Genomic DNA, 20369 nt, shown 5'->3' with positions numbered 1-20369 from the left:
CGGACGGACAGACAGACATCAAGCTACTTTGTATTATAGATGTATTCCCAATCCGCATAAATATATTTGTCATAGGATTAGCCAATGTCCACCAGTCTATAAGAAATATAACTATCTATAATACAAATTAGCTTGATGTCTGTCCGTCTGCCTGTCTGTCTGAAGCTTAAGGTCTCAGTAACCGCTGAACCGATTAGGCTCCACCCAACCTCCCCATAAACTAAAAAAAACCACCCCTCAAAAAAATGTATTTACCTTTTTTACAAAATCTCAGTAACCACTAAACCGAATGGGTACTACTCTTCAGGAAATATACCTACGGGTCCTCAGGTGGTTTTAATCCCCATTTTCAAAATTTTAATTTTTTTTATTTTGTAAACAAAAACCAGTAATTGGGATTGGAGAACATTTCAAATGTTAATTTTAAAGATTTTTATAATTCATTGAATCATTACATTTTAGTTTTCTCTTTTGCATGATGTTTTCTTTTTACCACAGCTACTCTATTATTCACTTTGTCTGTCTGTCCATCTTTGAAGGAAATCGACAAAAAAGATTGCATCTATTTTTTCCACGAGTTATCATGTATAAAAAGATCAGTTTGGTAAATAACAAAAGGTCATTAGATTATTCAGTTCATAGGATGGTTTGAAGCTATTTTTCAGCGACTTTCTAGTTCTACTCCTTTTCCTATTTAAATCCCTAGATCATAAGGGTGCAACCACTATTGTTCGTAAAAGTGTGCTGCCTCTATCATAAAATTACAATCATTATATTAAATATCATAAATTTATGTTTAAAAGTTGGTAAAAGTTTGTATCCTATGAGAATGTTGAGATAGTCTGCAGGGACTTTCAACAACAAATTCTCCTCAATGTGGATAAATTGTCCAGGCATCTCATGCAAAACTACAAAAAAACTATCTCAGCTTAACATGGATGGCAACTTCCATATTAAGTAAAGCACAGAGAAATAACAGATGACTAAATGAGTTATAGAGTAGAAGCTTGTGTAGAAGTCTTGCATAGGTTAAAGCGAAATCTGAAACAGTGTACAATATATAAAACTTGATGCCAAACAGAAAAATGCAGACAGTCCGACAGACTAAGAGCACTATAGAGAAGATATTCGTTTATCAATGGAATTTTCAGGGGGAAAACACCAGTAACCTTTTTAAAAGCGAAGCTTTTCTATAATTAGGGTCGGTCCGTCCGTCCGTCCGTACGTCCGTCCATCCGTACGTCCGTAACGGATAGCTTTTTCCGTTAATTTAGACATGTTAGAATTGTCCTATCGATTTCAAATTTTGCATGGTGATTCCTTTAGTAGTTAGGTACGATTTAGAAAGCGTAGCAACTCTATAATCATTACCAAAATGCCCGTACGTCCATTTTAAACATGTTGATTTTTTTACTTTTTTAACAACAAATTTTTATGTGATCAAATCATCGGATTGATCTGATTTTTTGTATATTGATTCCTGGGACAACAAAGTATAATGTAATAAGCGAAGCAACTCTATAATTAAGCCCTAAAAATGTAAGTATGTCCATAAAAATTATCCTGTATCAAGCAGTTTTACAACAAATTTACTTACAATTTTGCTTTGACTCTTATAAATTTATATTATGATAATTAAGTTCTAACACTATACAATTGTTAATGTCTGTTTGTCCTACCGTTTCAGTGCTTCGCTTTTATGGATGTTGTCATCCTTGTTTTTATATTAATTAACTGAGAAAAAAATGTTTTCCTTTGAAATTTCAAGAATATTACAGTCAAACCTCCGGACCAAGTGCGTTTTGGAGTAGATGCTCAATGGTAAGCAAAATCTTCACAAAAAAATCAACTGTCTTAAATAACAGCCGAGTAAATCACAATCTTGAATAGGCAAACAGGGACAATTTTTGTTTAAGAAGTTTATATTTTTTTAAGTTGGTTACAATTCTCCCATCTCCAAAAATACAAGAACTATTGTACTAAACACATTGGAAGATTTTTTCGTATGGATTTGATAACGATTAATTTCCTCTGGATTAGAACCGGTTTTTATCCATACTAAAAAATCATGTGTAGCATCGTATTACAGAGAATTTTTCCACAAATACCTTTTTAAAATCATAAATATATCACCAGTTTTTCCTCAAACAAACAAAACTGGTTTTAATCTTAATATTTTTCAATTTAATATCCGTGGTAAGCTGTCAATATTACAATATCGCGTGACTTTGTATGAACATCCTAAATTGTTATTTGCGTGTTGGATACCTCCAGAGGGCCATTACACAAATATTTTAATATTTCAAATATATTCTAAAGATTACTTTTTTATCCATAATATGATTTCATGGGTGTTGAAAAATAGTAGTATTATACATTATTAGAAACTTTCTGTAAATAGCACTGGACATCCACAAAAATGTATAATTGTATTTAGAACATTTACCTAGTAATTCTACCCCCCCCCCCTCTTCCTAATGAATTAAAAGTGGGTAGAGAAAATTGATCCTCATATAAAAAAAAATAATTTAGTTTGTGTTTTTTATATCATTCTTTTTTGTTTGTTTTTTAAAGTGAAGCTTTTCTATAAATAGGTTCGGTCCGTCTGTCCGTCAGTGACAAATAGCTTTTTTTGTTAATTTAGGTATGTTAGAATACTTTATCTTCTTTGGTTAGAATTGTCCTATCGATTTCAAACTTTGCATGGTGATCCCTTTAGCAGTTACAACAATTTAGAAAGCGTAGCAACTCTATAACCGTTACCACAATGTTCGTATGTCCATTTTAACATTTTGATTTTTCACTTTTTTAACAACAATTTTTTATATGATCTAATTATCCGATTAATCTGATTTTTGGTATACTGATTCTTCGAACATTATTCTGCATCAAGCAACTTTTCAACAAATTTACAATTTTGCTTCGAATCATATACATTTATATTTTGATTATTCAGTTCTGACACTCTACAAGTGTTAGAGCTCTTTTGTCCTACCGTTTTAGAGCTTCGCTTTTATGGATGTTGTCATCCTTGTATTCTATTAAAATAATTTTTTATTCTTAATTAGTTAGTCATAATCAAAATAAAACTTTAAAAATATTTGATATTCTACATTCCTAAATGTTTCTTGTATTATAAAATATTTTGAACATATAAATATTGGCCTTTAAATAATGAGCAATTTAAAGTTGAACAGAATTTTAAATAAAGTTTATAAAATTTCCTACTTCTTCTGCTTTGACTAGTAACTTAACAACCATAGCATAGGCAGAGAAAGAGGAGACAATGGGCTATTTATTACACTATTCCCCAAAGTTTTATAAAAAACATTTTCTTATTCATTGGCTTAACAACTTTGGGGAAGTGAATTTTGTGTGTTTAAAAGTTTCAACCAGTAATTTTAATATACAGAAGGGTCAATTTTGTGTTTTATCATTGGGCCGGGATGTACATAATTTAACAGTCATTGTCTTATCTCATTATATCCCTGGCATATAGGGGGTGGAGCCACAATAAATTTTTGGTTACTAGAAATAGTAACCTATCCCAATATTGAGGTTATGTTTGAGGTAGAAAAAGAAAGGGGGGGGGGGAGGAATATTCTCCCTCTTCCCCCTGAGAAATTAAGGTTTAAAGAGGTAGTTATTTTCAGCAGATATGAAAAATTATTGGATTTAAAACTAGTTTTAGCCCTGAGGTGATTTACAGTTTAATTTACAAGAACGAAGTTTACTGAAGCTCACTTAGTGCAGTGCATCTGTTTGTGTGTTTAGTAAGATCTCAAAAAAACACTTTTTTATATTTATTATAGTCTGAATAAAAAAGTTATAAAGTGAACATTTCAATCAGAAAGGAATTTGAATAAAAATTCTTTTCAAATCAAATCTAGAATAATAGAGGCAATTTGTAGAAAATTGAATTCACTCTTCTTTTGTCTGTTTGTACGAGTAATATTTATAAAATCATATCAATATTATTTTATCCTAAAACATCAAATGAATAATAGGTTTAAGAAAGAATTGTGTCGGCGTTCTGCAAAGGGGTGTAAGGGGGTGTTAATATCCCTCTTAAATTTGAAAGACTTCCCCTTTTTACCCCCACTGGTGCTACACCCCTCTAGTGAATCACTGTGTGTGTGCACGCCACTGGTCATGTCGAATTACGGCTGTAAATTTTATAAGAATTCAAATTTTTTTTTGTAACAATTAGCGGCTGCCACCTATCAGAAAAGCAGCAAAATTTCCTAAAACTATATTCAGACTTATTTATAAAAATAAGATAGCCTAAAACCATCTTAGGGCCTGTAAGAAACTTCAGCGGTTAGTGAGATCCTTAGCTACAGACAGAAAAGCTTACTACTTTATATAAAAGGATATTAATGGTCTGAATTTGACAGTTATTTAAAGGTGTGGTAGCTGACATTGATACATAATATTATCTTAACCCTTACAGATCGGATAAGAGGGGGGGGGGGGGGGGTAAATCAGTAATTTTCTGTAAAAAATGCACATGAACAACCAGAAAATTTTTTATGTATATATCTGTAACAGGAACTACGAGGGGGAAGGGCTAAAAATAGCCCCCCCCCCCCCCCAAGTGCGAATTGGGACCCGATGTATTAGGGTTAAGATTTATGTAATAACAACAAAAGATTGTCATTTATTTAGTGTAAATACAAAAAAATGGCTTACAATAATCACGCAACCTTATTGAAATAATGTTATTATGTATCTATTGTTTCATGGCTAATAGACAGTTCTTTCGTGTCTTTTATCTTAAAAGACGCGCAATTCTAACCAACCTTTTTGAAAAAGTTGCCAAAAGTATTCATTATTGCTAGCTTCGATTTGTATGCATATCATCATCTTTGTTTAAAAGGAAAGGCATTTTTTCTTTAACTAACAATCTACTTAGCACTATATGTTTTCAGGGATCTAAAGGGATAAGGTAATGGCCGATAAATTGATGTACATCCCCGATTATAATACACAAAATCACCCATTCTGTAGACTTCAATTAGTAGTTAAAACGTTTTTACACTCAACTTAATGAACCAAAATCTAAAAAAGTCCCCAAACTTGTTAGGCCAACGAACCATAAAGCGTTATTTTAAAACTTTGGGGACAAGTGCAAAAAAAAAACAGTAGAATGTCCCCTCCTTCCCTGCATATGTTTTAAAACTAATCCTAAATCCTTTTAGAGTTAAGTATTCTCTAATCCGACATTTTTTCCATTTAAACAAGTATTAGAGAGAGTACTAAAATTCTTTTTAAAAGCGAAGCTTTTTCTATAATTAGGGTCGGTCCGTCCGTCCGTCACGGTTAGCTCTTTTTGTTAATTTAGGCATGTTAAAATTATCCTATCGATTTCAAATTTTGCATGGTGATTCCTGTAGTAGTTAGGTACTATTTAAAAAGCGTAGCAACTCTATAGTCATAACCAGAATGTCCGTAAGTCCATTTTAAACATGTTGATTTTTTTACTTTTTTGACATCAAATTTTTGTATGTTAAAATTATCCGATTCATCTGATTTTTGGAATACTGATTCCTATTACAACAAGATACAATGTTATAAGTAAAGCATCTCTATAATTAAGTCCTAAAAATGTAAGAATGTCCTTATATAGTATTATGTATTTATGCAGTTTTGCAACATATTTACTTACAATTTTGTTTAAACTTATGCAATAATAATCTGCTTATTCAGTTCTGAGACTCTACAAATGTTCATTTTGTCCTTCAATTTCAGAGCTTCGCTTTTATGGATGTTGTCATTCTTGTTCTTTAGAAGGTATTTTATAATCCAATGCTGTAAAGCGAAGCCAATCAATAATTGATAAGTTCTGCTGTACATCAACACATACTCTTTTGTAGCGAAGCTGCGTTTTAATTATAAATGTCCGTTTGACAGTTTAAGGGGAAAGATGATTTTCTCGGCTGTTACATCAGATGCTTAACACGTCTGATTTGTTTAAATATTCCTGTTACTTAAAAGGTTTCGTGATCTTTTTATCTGTTCTCTCTCTCTCTCCCTCTTTCTCTCTAGCTTTCTCTTACTTTATCTTTGTCTTTTCTAAAAGAAAAAAAAATAATAAATATGCCCTGCCGTAAGATATAATTAATTGTCCTTGTTCTATTCTTAATCTATTATTTCTGAGAACAGGAGAAAATTAAAAACATTCCTTGAAAATTAAACAATTGATAGATACAAAATTGTTTAATACTACTAAATTACCATTATTTCACATAATGTGTAAAATAATTTTTTTTTTTTTGGGGGGGGGCAGATAAAAACGTTGTTTTTACTAAGAAGTGTTGCCCCCAAAAGTCACGAAACCTTTACGAATATTATTTTTTTGAATTAATTCAGGTTTTAGTTACAATTGTTTTAATGGTTCTAAAGTATCTTTATTTCTAATAATATGTAGTTTAATGGATTTTTTACATCTTGAAATAAGGAACTGCTTTTTGTAATGGACTTAAAACCTGAAGTATATTTGAATATTTAGGCAATTTAAAACCTATTTATTACCGTCTAAACATATTACTATTACTATTTAAGTATTTTTCCAATAACTAATTATAATAAATGTTATCTTTTCCCATAACTATGTAAAGATATAGAAGGAGAAAAAAAGATGCCTAGTATTTTTATAAAAGAAAGACAAAATGGAAATAAAAAAAAGGGTAAATGAAAAATGATATTAAAGACAAAGAAATGTTAAATTATAAAAAAAAACTTTATATATCAAGAAAGTTATATGAAAAAAGAAAAGAAACAAGACCGAAATCGTTCATAGATGTATCATAGTTGAAATGATTTAAAATATATTAAAAGGTATGTATATTATATATTGTTATAATTTTCATTATCTAATGAAAAGTTCAAAATAGTAAATTTATTCTGCTACTACCAAAAGGGTACCTACTTAAAAAAAATTACATCTTTATGTTATCTAACACTAATGTACTCTAATAGTTTTGACTCTGATGGAACTCTAATAGCATGTGCCCTAATAGCAGTAAACTACTTTTATGTTAGAAGGAGTAAAATAGTCAGTAAAGGAAGCGGGTACTAATAGAGATGCTATGCATTTAAAAACAGTTTTACGAAAGAGCTGCTTAATAGGCAATTATATGAGCAGTTTCAACAACATTTACATGCATAATGGAAAAAAGTCTGACAATATCATTTTAGAGGTAAATTAGATATCTCAACAACAGAAAACAAGAATAGTAAACCAAAAAATCAATAACTCAACAGAAAATACTGTTTTTGATCAGACTTCTATGAAATAATGAAACAAGAAAGATCATTGCCCTGTGTGGTGGTACCCTTCAATAGAAATCTAACCCAGAATAAATGCCACTAGTCGATTTTTTTTCCTTTTAGAACTAAATTTCCGACCTTCCCTCTCCCCCATTATAATAATAAGCTTTTTTTTTCTCTGTAACGAAGGATCTCTAACCACTTAACCGATTTAGTTCTCCTTTCAAGGAATCCTCCAATTTCTCCCAGGATGATTTTATGCTATTTTATTTCCGGATATATGTCTTGGGATAGTTTTAGGCAATTTTTTTGCCATTTCCTAGCTCTTGAAATAGAGACCCTTGATGCTAGGGGCGCAGCCGCAAGTTAAATTATAAAGTTTAAAGCTATTTAAATAATTTTCTTCAGAATTTAGAACTAAAACTTAAAAAATATAATGAAAAAAAATGCTGATTCTAAAATTATTTTTGTCAATTCGTAGGTTTATTATGCCATTTTAAGACCTATTTCTTGCGGAAAATTAGATATTTTGTATGGTTGAACAAATTGATGTATACTTTCTTTACATTTCTTGATTAAAGTATACAACAAATTGTCTTGCAAATGTCTTTCAGGTAATTTAATTTCTCATAAAAGGGATGTAAATGTTTTTTTTTGTGTTGTACATGTTTTCTGTACATAATAGGGCGGGCTAATTATTCTTGTCAGGTTAGGTTATGTTAGGTACGGGGTAGCCAGAAGTTCAAGTGTACCACAGGTATATGCCCTAAGGCGGGGTTAAGCCCCCTACAGGGGTAAGTGACAAAAAGAAAAAAATACCCTATTTCCAATTTATTTTTAAAATAAGGATGGTATTTTTTTTTGCTTACTAAGCACTTTGAGGGAAAGCACAACCCATATTGATACTTCATTTTTACGTAACAAGGATGACAACATCCATGAAAGCGAAGCACTGAAACGGTGGGACAAACGGACATTAACACTTATATAGTGTCAGAACTGATTAATCAGAACATAAATGTATAAGAATTGGAGCAAAATTGTAAGTAAATTTGTTAAAAAACTGCTTGATTCAGGACATTGTTTAAGGACATACTTACATTTTTAGGACTTGATTATAGAGTTGCTTTGCTTAAAACATTAAACTTTGTTGTCCCAGAAATCAACATACCAAAAATCAGATCAATCGGATGATTAAATCACATAAAAATTTGTTGTTAAAAAAGTAAAAAAATCAACATGTTTAAAATGGACGTACGGACACTCTGGTTATGATTATAGAGTTGCAACGCTTTCTAAATCGTACCTAACTACTAAAGGAATCACCATGCAAAGTTTTAAATCAATAGGACAATTCTAAAATGCCTAAATTAACGAAAAAAGCTATCTGTTTGTGACGGACGGACGGAACTATAGAAGCTATAGAAAAGCTTCGCTTTTAAAAAGCAATGAAAATGTTTGACTGGTGATATAGTTAGTATCACATACAATTTAAGATCCAAACCCCAGATATTAAATTACGCTGTACCTGGAACCTAATTAAATATAAACAAAGAAAATTCATAGAATACATTTTTACTTTTAACTTTAATGACAAACCCAAATTTCTGTGGAAAACATAAAACAAAGGCACAGGAGTTGCAGCCGCGCACATTTGAGAAGCAGCCGAAGATTTTTTTTTTTAGTGTCATAGACAATAATCGAAATCTTATTTTTCGTAGCCGTATGCATTAATAAAAAAATTCCCAGCCGCAAAAGTTTCCTTTTTAAGATTTATGCTTTCATAAAGATGATTAAAGTCCTTCGACAGATTTTGACGTCATACGATATAATAGCCAATGAGAGGACAGTATACACTGTAATTGACCAATGGTAAAATTAAAGCTGGCCTCTCATTGGTTATTTTATCGTATGAAGTCATTATCTGTGGAGGGACTTTAATCATCTTCTGCTTTCATTTTTTATAAGTTTTTAAAAAGATGTTAACGCGCGTTATAGAAAAGCTGTCGTGCTCAACCGCAGCCGCGCTGTTGAGAGCGTGGCTACCGATCCTTGTATGACACTCATAATTTTTACTGTAAAGTTTGAATTGTCTAACTTTGTGTTGACAAATTTGATAATTATTCAAAATGCAAATAAAATCACACGTTATTTGACAAAAAAGTTTTATAATTGTATTGGAAAAGTTCTACACATTCTATAAAATCTGTAATTAAATTTAAACATATGTCCGTCAGTTTGTAATGCTATATGGGAAATGTTATTTTCTCAGATGTTATTCAATATAAAAGTCTGAATTGTTTTGTGAATATTCCATTTATTATCCAGTAAATAATTTTCTTGGTCTATCGTTCTTAGAGTTATGCTACATGAATAGAAATATTAAACAGATAAGAACACACATATGGCAACTTAATATCTGCTTTTAAAATATATCATTTTGACTGCAATTGTTATACATGATTCTTTGTACTTCAGTACCTATGCATGAAGTCATCCTTGTTTAAAAATTAATTAGAATTTTTGGTGGAATGTATATTGTGTAATATAAATCTTCAGTTTGAAAAATGCTCTTATTTAATAAAGAATATAACACAATTTAAACTTGGTTTACCCTAGATTTTAAAACTTAATAGGGTGCCAACAGTATATTGCATTAATGTAAAACTAGATTATAGTAATTTTTACAAAATATATTTTATTGTTTTGTTTTGAATAATACCTTAAAGAAGTAAAATTTTAAAGGCGAAAAAAAGATGCCCAAATTTATTTTCCTATAGGCAGAAGTTAAAAAGTTCTTCAATCTATAATACAAAGAAGCTTGATGTCTGTCTGTCCGTCCGTCCCTTAAGATCTCGGTAACCACTGAACTGATCGGATTCTACTCTTTAGGCTCCATACCTACTGGTCCTGTGTTGGTTTTAAGCTATTTTCTTGGGGGGGTGGGACACCCTAAACCATCCCATAGCCTAGAGGCTAGGAGAGAATCCGCTAGTAGTAAATAATGCACTATTTAAGTGTAATTTTAATTTTAATCATATGTGTGTCCTAGTTCTCATTTGATTTTGTTAAAATATCTTTTATATTGTAGAATTTGTTTTCTTAAAATTGTATGTTTGTTCCTCTAGACAAATAGTGAGGTTATCTATAATACAAAGTAGAACGATGTCTGTCTGTCTGTCTGTCCGTCTGTCTGTCCGTCTGAAGCTTAAGATCTCAGTAACCACTGAACCGATTGGGCTCTACTCTTCAGGGATTATACCTTCTGGTCCTGTGATGGTTTTAAGCTATTTTCTTGGGGGATGGGACACCCCCCCCCCCAAAAAAAAAGCCCCTAGAGGCTAGGGGCGAAGCCGCTAGTTTCTTCAGATAAAGGAATAAGCAATTTATATCCTTATACAATAACTAGCAGCTTCGCTCCTAGAATCTAAAAGCTATGTATTCGAAGGAGTAAGGAAAGTAGGAATATTGTCTTAAACCAAACTTAGATATAATGATAAAATAGCCTAAAACCACCCAGGGACCTATAAGAAGTTTCCATAAAATGGAGAACTCAATCTGTTCAATAGTTATAGAAATTTTAAGCTACAAACAAAAAACGTTACTACTTTATACAATAGGATAGCAGGACGTCTGTCTGTCTGTCTGTCTGTGTGTGTCTATCTTTCTGTCTGTAACAAAGCATCTGCTATTAACCGCTAAACCGATATGGTTCTCCTTTACAATGTAGCTTTGTTTAGTGGGGGTACCACCTAAAAAAAAAGAAATTCTCCCTCCCACATCAAAAATATCTTTTTCTAATTAAAATGTATGTCTTTTATAGCCTGACAGAAAGACCAACAGACCAAGTAAATTGTCATACAGAATTTCAGCCGGCTATTTTAGCAGCTGAAAATTTCCCCCATAACGTACAAGGACATACAGGCGGATTTTCGGAAATTTCGAACTATCGAGTACCTTCGCTTTTAAGACCATTATTCCTCCTCTGTTTACTTATTCTTCTGGTGCTGTACTGTAGATATTTGTAAAGGTATTAAATTGTATCTCCAGGCTTTATAGTTGTAATTACATATCAAACTTTACAAACACACAAAATATTTTACAAAGTAAGTGGAGAGGGACATTAGACTGTAAATTACACTGGTACCCAAAGTTGTATATCCAAACATTTCAACCAATATAATCTTAATCTATGAAAGTGGAAATTTTCATCATTGGGAAAGTACATCAATTTAACGTCCATTATCTTATCTTTAAGATCTCTGAAAGTATTGACACTTATGGAGAAAATTTAACACAAAAAAGTATGATAAGAGAAATAAGTTAATTTTGTATAATGTTATGAAATTTTTATGACTTGATAAATTTTTAATGTGTTGTTAAGGTCCAAATTAAACTTAGGTTATACGGTCAGAAAAATATTCACAAAACTTTGGAGACTAGTGTATTAAACACTAAACAGCCTAATGTCCCCTCTTCCCTGGGTTGAAAAAAATATAAATTATTTATATGATTACAACCAAACAATCTAAGTTGGGAGCTTTTTAGTACAACTTTAAAGTAGGGTAGTTTTGCTACTGAAAGAATAGACGATGAAAACAAAATATAAAATTGAATGCAAGAAAAATAGATTCACGAGAAAACTGAAATATTTTCAAGATAACAATATCTTTCTTATATATTTCAAATACTTTTCTCGCTGCAAAATTTTTCAATGATTGAAAAACTTGAACAAATATTTTGTTTGAATTGTAGTAGAGCAGTGCAAACTAAAAGCTTATTCTCTCAAAGTGTTGAACACTGAACCCCCTCCCCCCCCCCCCCCCCCCCATATACACACTTATATATTCAATAAGGGGTGGGTAGTTTTTCAGTTTTTTTATTACTTTTAAGGAAGGTTAGGTAAGGTTATATTGGAAAGATAGCCTCGCAGTTTTGGGATATCCCTCTATATTTCCATTTTATTTTAATAATATGGTTTGGGGTTCAATGTTCAAGAGGCAGTTTGAGGTAAAGCATCAATTTTATTTTACAGTTTTCTGCTTTGTTGAACATGTAGTTTAATTGATTTCTCTTTCTTTTGTGCTAGTTTTATACGTGAAGAACAAATAAACAAGGATGATAACAGCCATTAAAGTGAAGCTCTAATATGAGACAGTATGACAAACGAACATAAACACTTGAAGATTGTCAGAACGTAATAAGCAGAATATTAACTTTTAAGTATAGACAAAATTGTGTATAGATTTTTAAAATACAGTACTTTTTAAGGACATACTTACATTTTTAAGACTTTAATATAGGAAATGCTTCGCCTAAAATATTGTTGCCATTAGATGAATAGACTAATTATATCATACGTAAAAAGTTCTAAAAAGTTTAAATGAGTATGTTTTAAATGGAAATACGGATTTTCTTATGACCATTATAGAGTTGCTGCGCATTCTAAAACGTACTTAACTGAAACAGGAATCACCATGCAAAAAGTTTGAAATCGATTACAATAAGAGCCAACTGTTACATACGGACATACTGGCAGATTCTATTAATAGAAAAGCTTCGCCTTTAACTATACATTTCTATATTTCAAAATGCTGGTAACTTTTCCCACTTTTTTGAGTTGCGAAACATCTCTACAAAGAACGTGTCCTAACTTTTGTGATTTTGTTTTAACCTATTCGTGACGAGCTCTCAAAGTTCAAAGTTTTGATTCGCCGGGCTTCAACAAAATAGATTTTTTTAATAATTACTCAGAATTACAGAATTTAAAAAATGGTGTTAAATTAAAGATATTACTATTTTTGTTCATAATGCTAATTTTCATCTTTTTCGTTGCGTTTTAGTACCTTGAAACAATTTTTTTTATGAAACTTATAGTACTTCAAAAATAAGAAGTCTACAAAAAAACGATTGCATATCTAAAGTCTATGGATCATTTTAATTTACTACTTACTAAAAGCACCGACTAGCTATTTTTAAATAAAATCACAAAAGTTATAAAAGAATAAGTACCTTTGCGCCTAGCCTGCAGGGGATTCAGTACTCAGAGATCAGAAGGTATATTCACAAGTATTTATTATTTTAAAGTAAAGAATGAATAATTCGGTTAAGGAATTTTTTGGTCTATCCTATAATATAAAGTAGTAAGCGTTTTTGTCTTTAGCGAAGGATCTCGCTATCCGCTGAACCGATGTGGTTTCTTTACAGGGTAGCTTCTCATAGGTCCTGGGAAGGTTTATAACTATTTCTGGGGAGGGTTTTACCACCCCCCCACAAAAAAAAATCTCACCCCCACAAATTTTTTTACTTTTTATTTTAAATCTAACATAAAATATAAGGTTATTGAATTCAACTCCACCCTTTTCAAATGCTCTTAGAAGCCTCTAGGGGCGTAGCCGCTAGTATGTTTTAAAGGGATAGGCGCAACTTAATACTTTATTGAATGTGAAAAGGACACGGAAAAGCTTTCATTTATTTACAGATATGATTTTTAATTTTGAAATAATAGACTAAAATAGTATTTACTTGAAACGACAAAAAAAGTATAATCTATTACCTTACACTATGTATATGAGAGCTGTGTTTGTGATAGCTTTAAGAGGTGTGTACTTAAATATATACATAGTATTAACAAAGGAAGGGATTAGTTATTTATCACATCGTATTATAAACACCTTTCCGCGGATATAAACAAGTTCAATTATAAGATTGAAACCAGTGTTTTAGCCCCAAAATGTCGAAGGCCATGACTAAAAAACTAGTTTTTATGATTGTACATTTTTATATTCGTAGAAAACTGGCCATATGCATAATTTTTCAATATGGCTAAGAAACGGTTCTAATCCACCGGATATGAATTAGTTTCGAAGCAATACTGAAAAAAATCATCTACAACCCTTTCTTTTCCCAAGCATTTATAAGCTCTAAAGAAGTTGTATCAACTTTTTTGCTTTTTATTTAAGATAGCTAGCCGGTCCTTTCAGTAAGTAGTAGATGTAAAATTTTTCATAGAATTCAGATATGCAATCGGTTTTTTTGTAGACCTCTTATTTTTTAAGTAATTTAAGTTTTTTTAAAAAATAATTAAGTCGGTTTTAAGGTACTAAAACGCAACAAAATAAAAGAAGAAAATGGCCAGTATGAACAAAAATAGTAAGATCTTTAATTTGACACCTTACTTTTAAAATTCTGTTGAGTAATTATTGAAAAAATCTATTTTTTTAACCTCGGTTTAATAAAAACTTTAGACCTAAATATTTTCTCAAACAGACATAAAAAACATGGGTTCATATATACCTTTAGAATCAGAAAAATATTACGAATCTATTCTAAGCAAAATTGAAAAAGTTTTATAAAACTATAATAAAAAAAAATAAGTTTATTTTAAGATTCATAATTTTCGGCTTTAAAGGGTTAGCTTGAACCAAACCTGAACCAAACCTAAACAAAAGACAATGCAATGTAGCAGATATTTTTTAAACACAAGAAACAATAATGTATTTTTAACTGCATTGTTTTGAAGTTTATAAACAGACTGATGCATATTTGTTCATAATTTTTCATTCTTTACATGTTCTTTATTATCACTATATTTATTGTAGTATCTATTGTATATATTGTATGAACCTTCTCCTTTTTTTCTGGCAATTCTATAGGTTAATTTTATAGATTAAGCTTCCCGATTCGTCAATTTTTGTGATTTGTGATTGGCTAGTTTAGTAGTTACAATTCTTAAAATAACTTTTTTATTTTTTCTATTTTTTATTAAAATTTTTTTTAACTTTTTCAATTTTGCTTACAATGGATTCATATTATTTTTCTCATTCTAATGGTATATATGAACCCATATTTTTTATGTCTGTATGAGAAAATATTTAGATTTAATGTTTTGATTAAACCGAGGTTAAAAAAATAGATTTTTTCAACAATTACTCAACAGAATTTTAAAAGTAAGGTGTCAAATTAAAGATCTTACTATTTTTGTTTATACTGGCTATTTTCTTCTTTTATTTTGTTGCGTTTTAGTACCTTAAAACCGACTTAATTATTTTTAAAAAAAACTTAAATTACTTTAAAAATAAGAGGTCTACAAAAAAAACCGATTGCATATCTGAATTCTATGAAAAATTTTACATCTACTACTTACTGAAAGGACCGGCTAGCTATCTTAAATAAAAAGCAAAAAAGTTGATACAACTTCTTAAAAGATTTTCACATAAGAATTATTGGAAGATTAATTATAAAATCCGTAAGTCCCTGATGACGCGACAATGAATGGAAATATATTTACTAAACATATTATCCTGTTTGTAAAGACTTTAATTTTTTAGAAGTATAATAATAATCACGATTTAAATACAATAACTTACCGCGGATGCAGCCATATATCCGTGGCGTGGCAACTACCCCCCCCCCCCCCAACTATTATTTTCAGTTTTTAGTAGCCCCCTGTAAAGGCTCTAATCTTGATGGCCCCTAGGTTTCCTTTTTACAAACAACAAAATATTTTTTCCTTTAAAAAAGTTCTTTCTTTGACCAAATGGAATGCGACTGCAGATTTTGGATAAAACAAAGTAGGAACCTAGTAATAGTCTAACTTTTTATCTTTGTGACGTAACAAAAAATCGAAGGATGAGAGGGGAGGTGGGAAAGAAAACCCCTAAAAAAGAGATGGATTTTTGTTACGTCACAAAGATAAAAAGTTAGACACTATTACTAGGTTCCAAAGTAGGCTCGCTTTATACATATGCCGAGCACTTATTTCTTATAATTCTAGAGTACTCGATATCTTTAGAAACAGCCTAACAGCACAGAAGTATGAATATGTATGTTTATCACACCAGTCCCCAAAGTTTTACAATAAAGTTTTTTAATTGGTGGACTAAACAACTTTGGAGACTTTTATCGAATTTTGATTGGTTGGTTAGTAAAGATAAGTGTCCAAACGTTTCAACGACGAATTTAAATCTACAGAAGGTGTAATTTTGTGTATCATCATTGAGTATGTACATCAATTTATCGGCCATTGTCTTATCCCTTTAGATCCCTGGGACAGAAGTATGAATATGTATGTTTATGACAAGTTGAATTATATATCATCTAGCAAGATGTTTTTCCTATATTCTTTACAATAAATTATCACAGCAAAGGTGCCATCTAATGGATATAGAATATAGACGTGGATATTATGACAGGGGAAACATTGTAGTCAATTTATATTGCTAACGTGGACATCATTTATTGGTCAGTTCGTTCATCCAGTAGAAGGTGGGGAAAATGGGATAAAGAGAACATAGGAGAGGTGGGGAGTCTGTATTTTAGCCCGCTGTGATTTTACTTTATTAGAGAACATGGAAATCTGGTGTAACATCTAAGATAAATCTATCTAATTCGTGCCATCTAATACATTTTTTCACAAATAATACGATCCACGATTTTTCCAACAGTACCAAATGATTTATGAATATAGAATACATGATTTTTTTCAGTATGGCAAAGAATCGGTGTGATACATTCTGGGATTTTCAGGTAAAAGTGAATGGATGAAAAATTATATGCAACCAAATCACGATAAAAAAACTGCTTCGGTACAAAAATAATATTATTGGTGGAAAAATTTGGAAACTGATAGTTTGCACAACCCAATCAAGTCCTCAAAGTTTTTAGGCAATGTATAAGCAGTACTCAAACTTACTTATAAACTTTGGGGAACAGTCAAATTAACAGTCCAATGCATTCTCCCTCCATGGATTCCAACCCTTTCTACTTGAAGTAAAATGTGATTCTATTGAATACATATATACTTTTATTGCAATAATAAAATAAAACAGAATAGAATATATTCATTGATAAATATGGTACTTCCGCATTCATATCCAATTTTATTTCAGGGATATATCTGATCTAAAACGAACAAGGATAAAACGTCCATTAATAGCAAAGCACAAAAATATCTTGAATTGACAAACACTTTTTAGGTGTCTTTCTCAAATAAAAACCGAGAAAATCACATTTTCCCCATTAATTTACATCAAAACACCCTAACACGAACAACCCCCTGACCATAAAATTACTCTGGTTTGCACGCCACTGATCTTGTCTAGAGAATAGAAACTAAAAATGGCTGATTTAATTAAATTGTTTAATTCAAAACAGGCTACAATTGCACTTGGGTGTTTGGAGGTAATATGCCGCCGTAGCGTTTTTAAAAGTTTTTTTTATAATGAGGGTCGGTCCGTCTTTACGTCCGTCTTTAACGGAGCGTTAGTTTAGGCATGTTTCAATTGTCAATTTGAAATATTTTTTTTCACTTTTTTACAACTAATTTTCTTATTATATAAATATACTTTTAATCTGGTTTAAGTGTGAAATTAAGTGTGAATTACAAATAATGAAGAAAATTCAGTAATGGCTCTATTTGTAAGGGAAAATTCTGGGCAAAAAGGAAAAGTATTTAAAGTCATTACAAAATTAAATTTATAATTTTTAGTTAATATCTGAAATTTTTCCCACCTAAATCTAAAGTTTAAAAATATTTCTTAAATGAACTCATTTAATTTAATTGAATACATTATTTTGAAGTAGCTCTTTGACTTAAGTATGTATTTTATTAATTTATTATTCGTTCGAAAAAATTCGTAATCATCTATATAACAAGAAATGATTATATCTGAAAAAATGACGTCATACTGACCTACCATTGGTCAATTCATATGTATACTGCATATCATTGATTAATTGTATTATGTGGCATCATTTTTTAGACACTATCATAAATTTCCAGAGAATGATATGAAAAATTAATTTAATTTTTATAAAGTTTTGCCGTTGTGATATTTCAACATACAACACTAAGTTAAACAAATCTTACTGCGTAGGTATAGACTAAAAAAATTTTATACAAAACCACGTAAAAAAAGTTTTCAAAATGGAATTTTTATTAAGAAAAACTTTTATATGTTTGTATATATCAATAAATATAAAAAGCTTTTGTTAGATATAGATAAAGTTTTATTTGTGTTTTATTCTTTTGACTGTTTTGCGCTGAGTATGCTAGGTTAATATAATCCAGAGAAAGACAGTTTGACAAACAGAATTAAAAGTGTCATATTTATTAATTTATTATCCATACTATCTTTAAAAGTTTACTGTCTGTTACTGAGCCAAAAAATGTGATATAACCTTAACAAAGCATTTGAAGATAAAAGATTACTAGAATATCAGAATTTTGTCTGAGGGGGACGTGTGAGCTTTAGGGGTGTAAGAAGACAACAAGAGTGGTGTTGGAGGGTGGATCCCCAAAGGTGGTATATCCAACCACCCCCCCCCCCCTTAATTTTGTGGATACACCCCCTTCTGCACTCCTCTGTGTCCAAGCCAATTTAAGGTTCCAGGTATGATTTTTGTGTTGTCCAGATTCCTTGGGTATCCAAGAAACATTCAACAACACCTTTGGCCACAGGAATTAGCTGTGTGGCCTACAATCTTAACTCTTATCTAATTTTACATTGTTTAGGATAATTTGTAATTTCGCGGTCTTTTAAAATAGTCTTGCTTTGTTTATAAATCTATAAGTTTACATTTTTATCAATTATAACCTCACTAATCTATAAAAATTAAAGATGGTGGAGACCCCTTTTCGTCCGCCAGCAAATTGCTTTCTGTTCTTTTTTTTAGGTGCTTGGCTGTTTTTTATATTTTTCTATTATGACACAAAACAAAATTGGGGCAGGGTCTCCACCCTGTGGGCAGAGCTCATGATCCTTCTTTTCCTTACTAAATATATCTAATATATAACGTTTTATTTCGTTTACCGAAAAATAAAAACATCTAGGGTATCTATACACCCAATATAATATACTTTTTGTACCTGGCTTTTGTAAAAGTTTAAGACTTTTGTCGCATCATTCAATAAGCAAAGAGATTTCTTGTGTGTCCTGGCTTTCATAATAGAGATACAACTAAAGAAACCCTTTATACAGATCATTAACAAGGCCCTATACAATCAAAAGTAACAAAGCTTTTGGAAATGTAAAACTAAAAAGATGCCTTCGGAAAAAAAGAAAACACAATGACAAAAAAATAATAAGATGTATTTTTCTATTTAAGGCTCTAAGATTTATTTTTTTGAATGTTTCTTTTGACTAACAAAGTATACATTTTCTTTTATAGAACGTAAATCAAAAGAATTTTATGCCTTTTTATGCATCTTTCTTATTAGAATTCAGAAAATAACCAAACATAAATGATAAATTCATAAGAAAGTTTATAAGGACAAAACCATGTATGATACCTCTAAGGAAAATCTATTGGTTTCCAACCAAATATCTTGGTATTTATTTCACAAAAGTAGACACACAAATTTTTCTAAAAACAAGGATGAAAACATGAACCCAGTAAAAGTGTCGGACTGATTATGACGTAAAAAAAATAATTAGCCAATGAGAGGCCACTATAAATTTTACCATTGGTCAATAATCGCCTTCCATTGGCTAATTTTTGTTTACGTCATAATCAGTGTCCGACACTATTACTGGGTTGTGAAAACATCGATAAAAGCAAAGCTCTGATATGTTAGGACAAACGAATGTCAGAACCGAATAAGCAAAACAAGTCTTAACAAAGTTGTAGGTAAATTTGCGGCAAAACTTCTTAAATACGGGATATTCTTTAAAGACATACATAACATTTAGGACTTGATAATAGAGATGCTTTGCTAATAACAATCAGTATTCCAAAAATCAGATAAATAGAAAAGCTTCAATTTTATAAAGATTTTGAGTATCAGTATTTATATTAGCTGAATATTTTGCAATAAATACCAATAGAACCTAACCTTATACGAGCTAAAGAAATAAGCGAAAAAGCCCAATACCCCTCCAACCTATTTCAGATTATTTCAAAATAGTGGGGATGAGGTTATCAATTCTTAAACTGGTACTTAGTTGGAAAGCCCATTATTTATATCCAATTCTCTTAAGCATATTCAATCTATTAATGTTAGATATAGATATATTGGTAAATGTTTTTTACTTTTTTTTTATAGAAAAAAATCCATTAAAAGAAATCATGTAGGTACATTAAAAGTATTAGCTGAT

The 20369-nt window shown here is 30.7% G+C and overlaps 1 protein-coding gene across 2 annotated transcripts in view; it reads left to right on the top strand.

The window, feature by feature from the left end:
* Positions 1–20369, top strand: part of LOC145324880 (locomotion-related protein Hikaru genki-like) — a 251714-nt gene that overhangs the window by 17187 nt on the left and 214158 nt on the right. The window lies entirely within an intron of this gene.

The sequence above is a fragment of the Acartia tonsa genome, chromosome 7 (assembly GCF_053477335.1).
Source record: "Acartia tonsa isolate MP-2025a chromosome 7, ASM5347733v1, whole genome shotgun sequence".
NCBI lineage: Eukaryota > Metazoa > Arthropoda > Copepoda > Calanoida > Acartiidae > Acartia > Acartia tonsa.
This window is presented reverse-complemented; position numbering and strand designations above follow the sequence as displayed.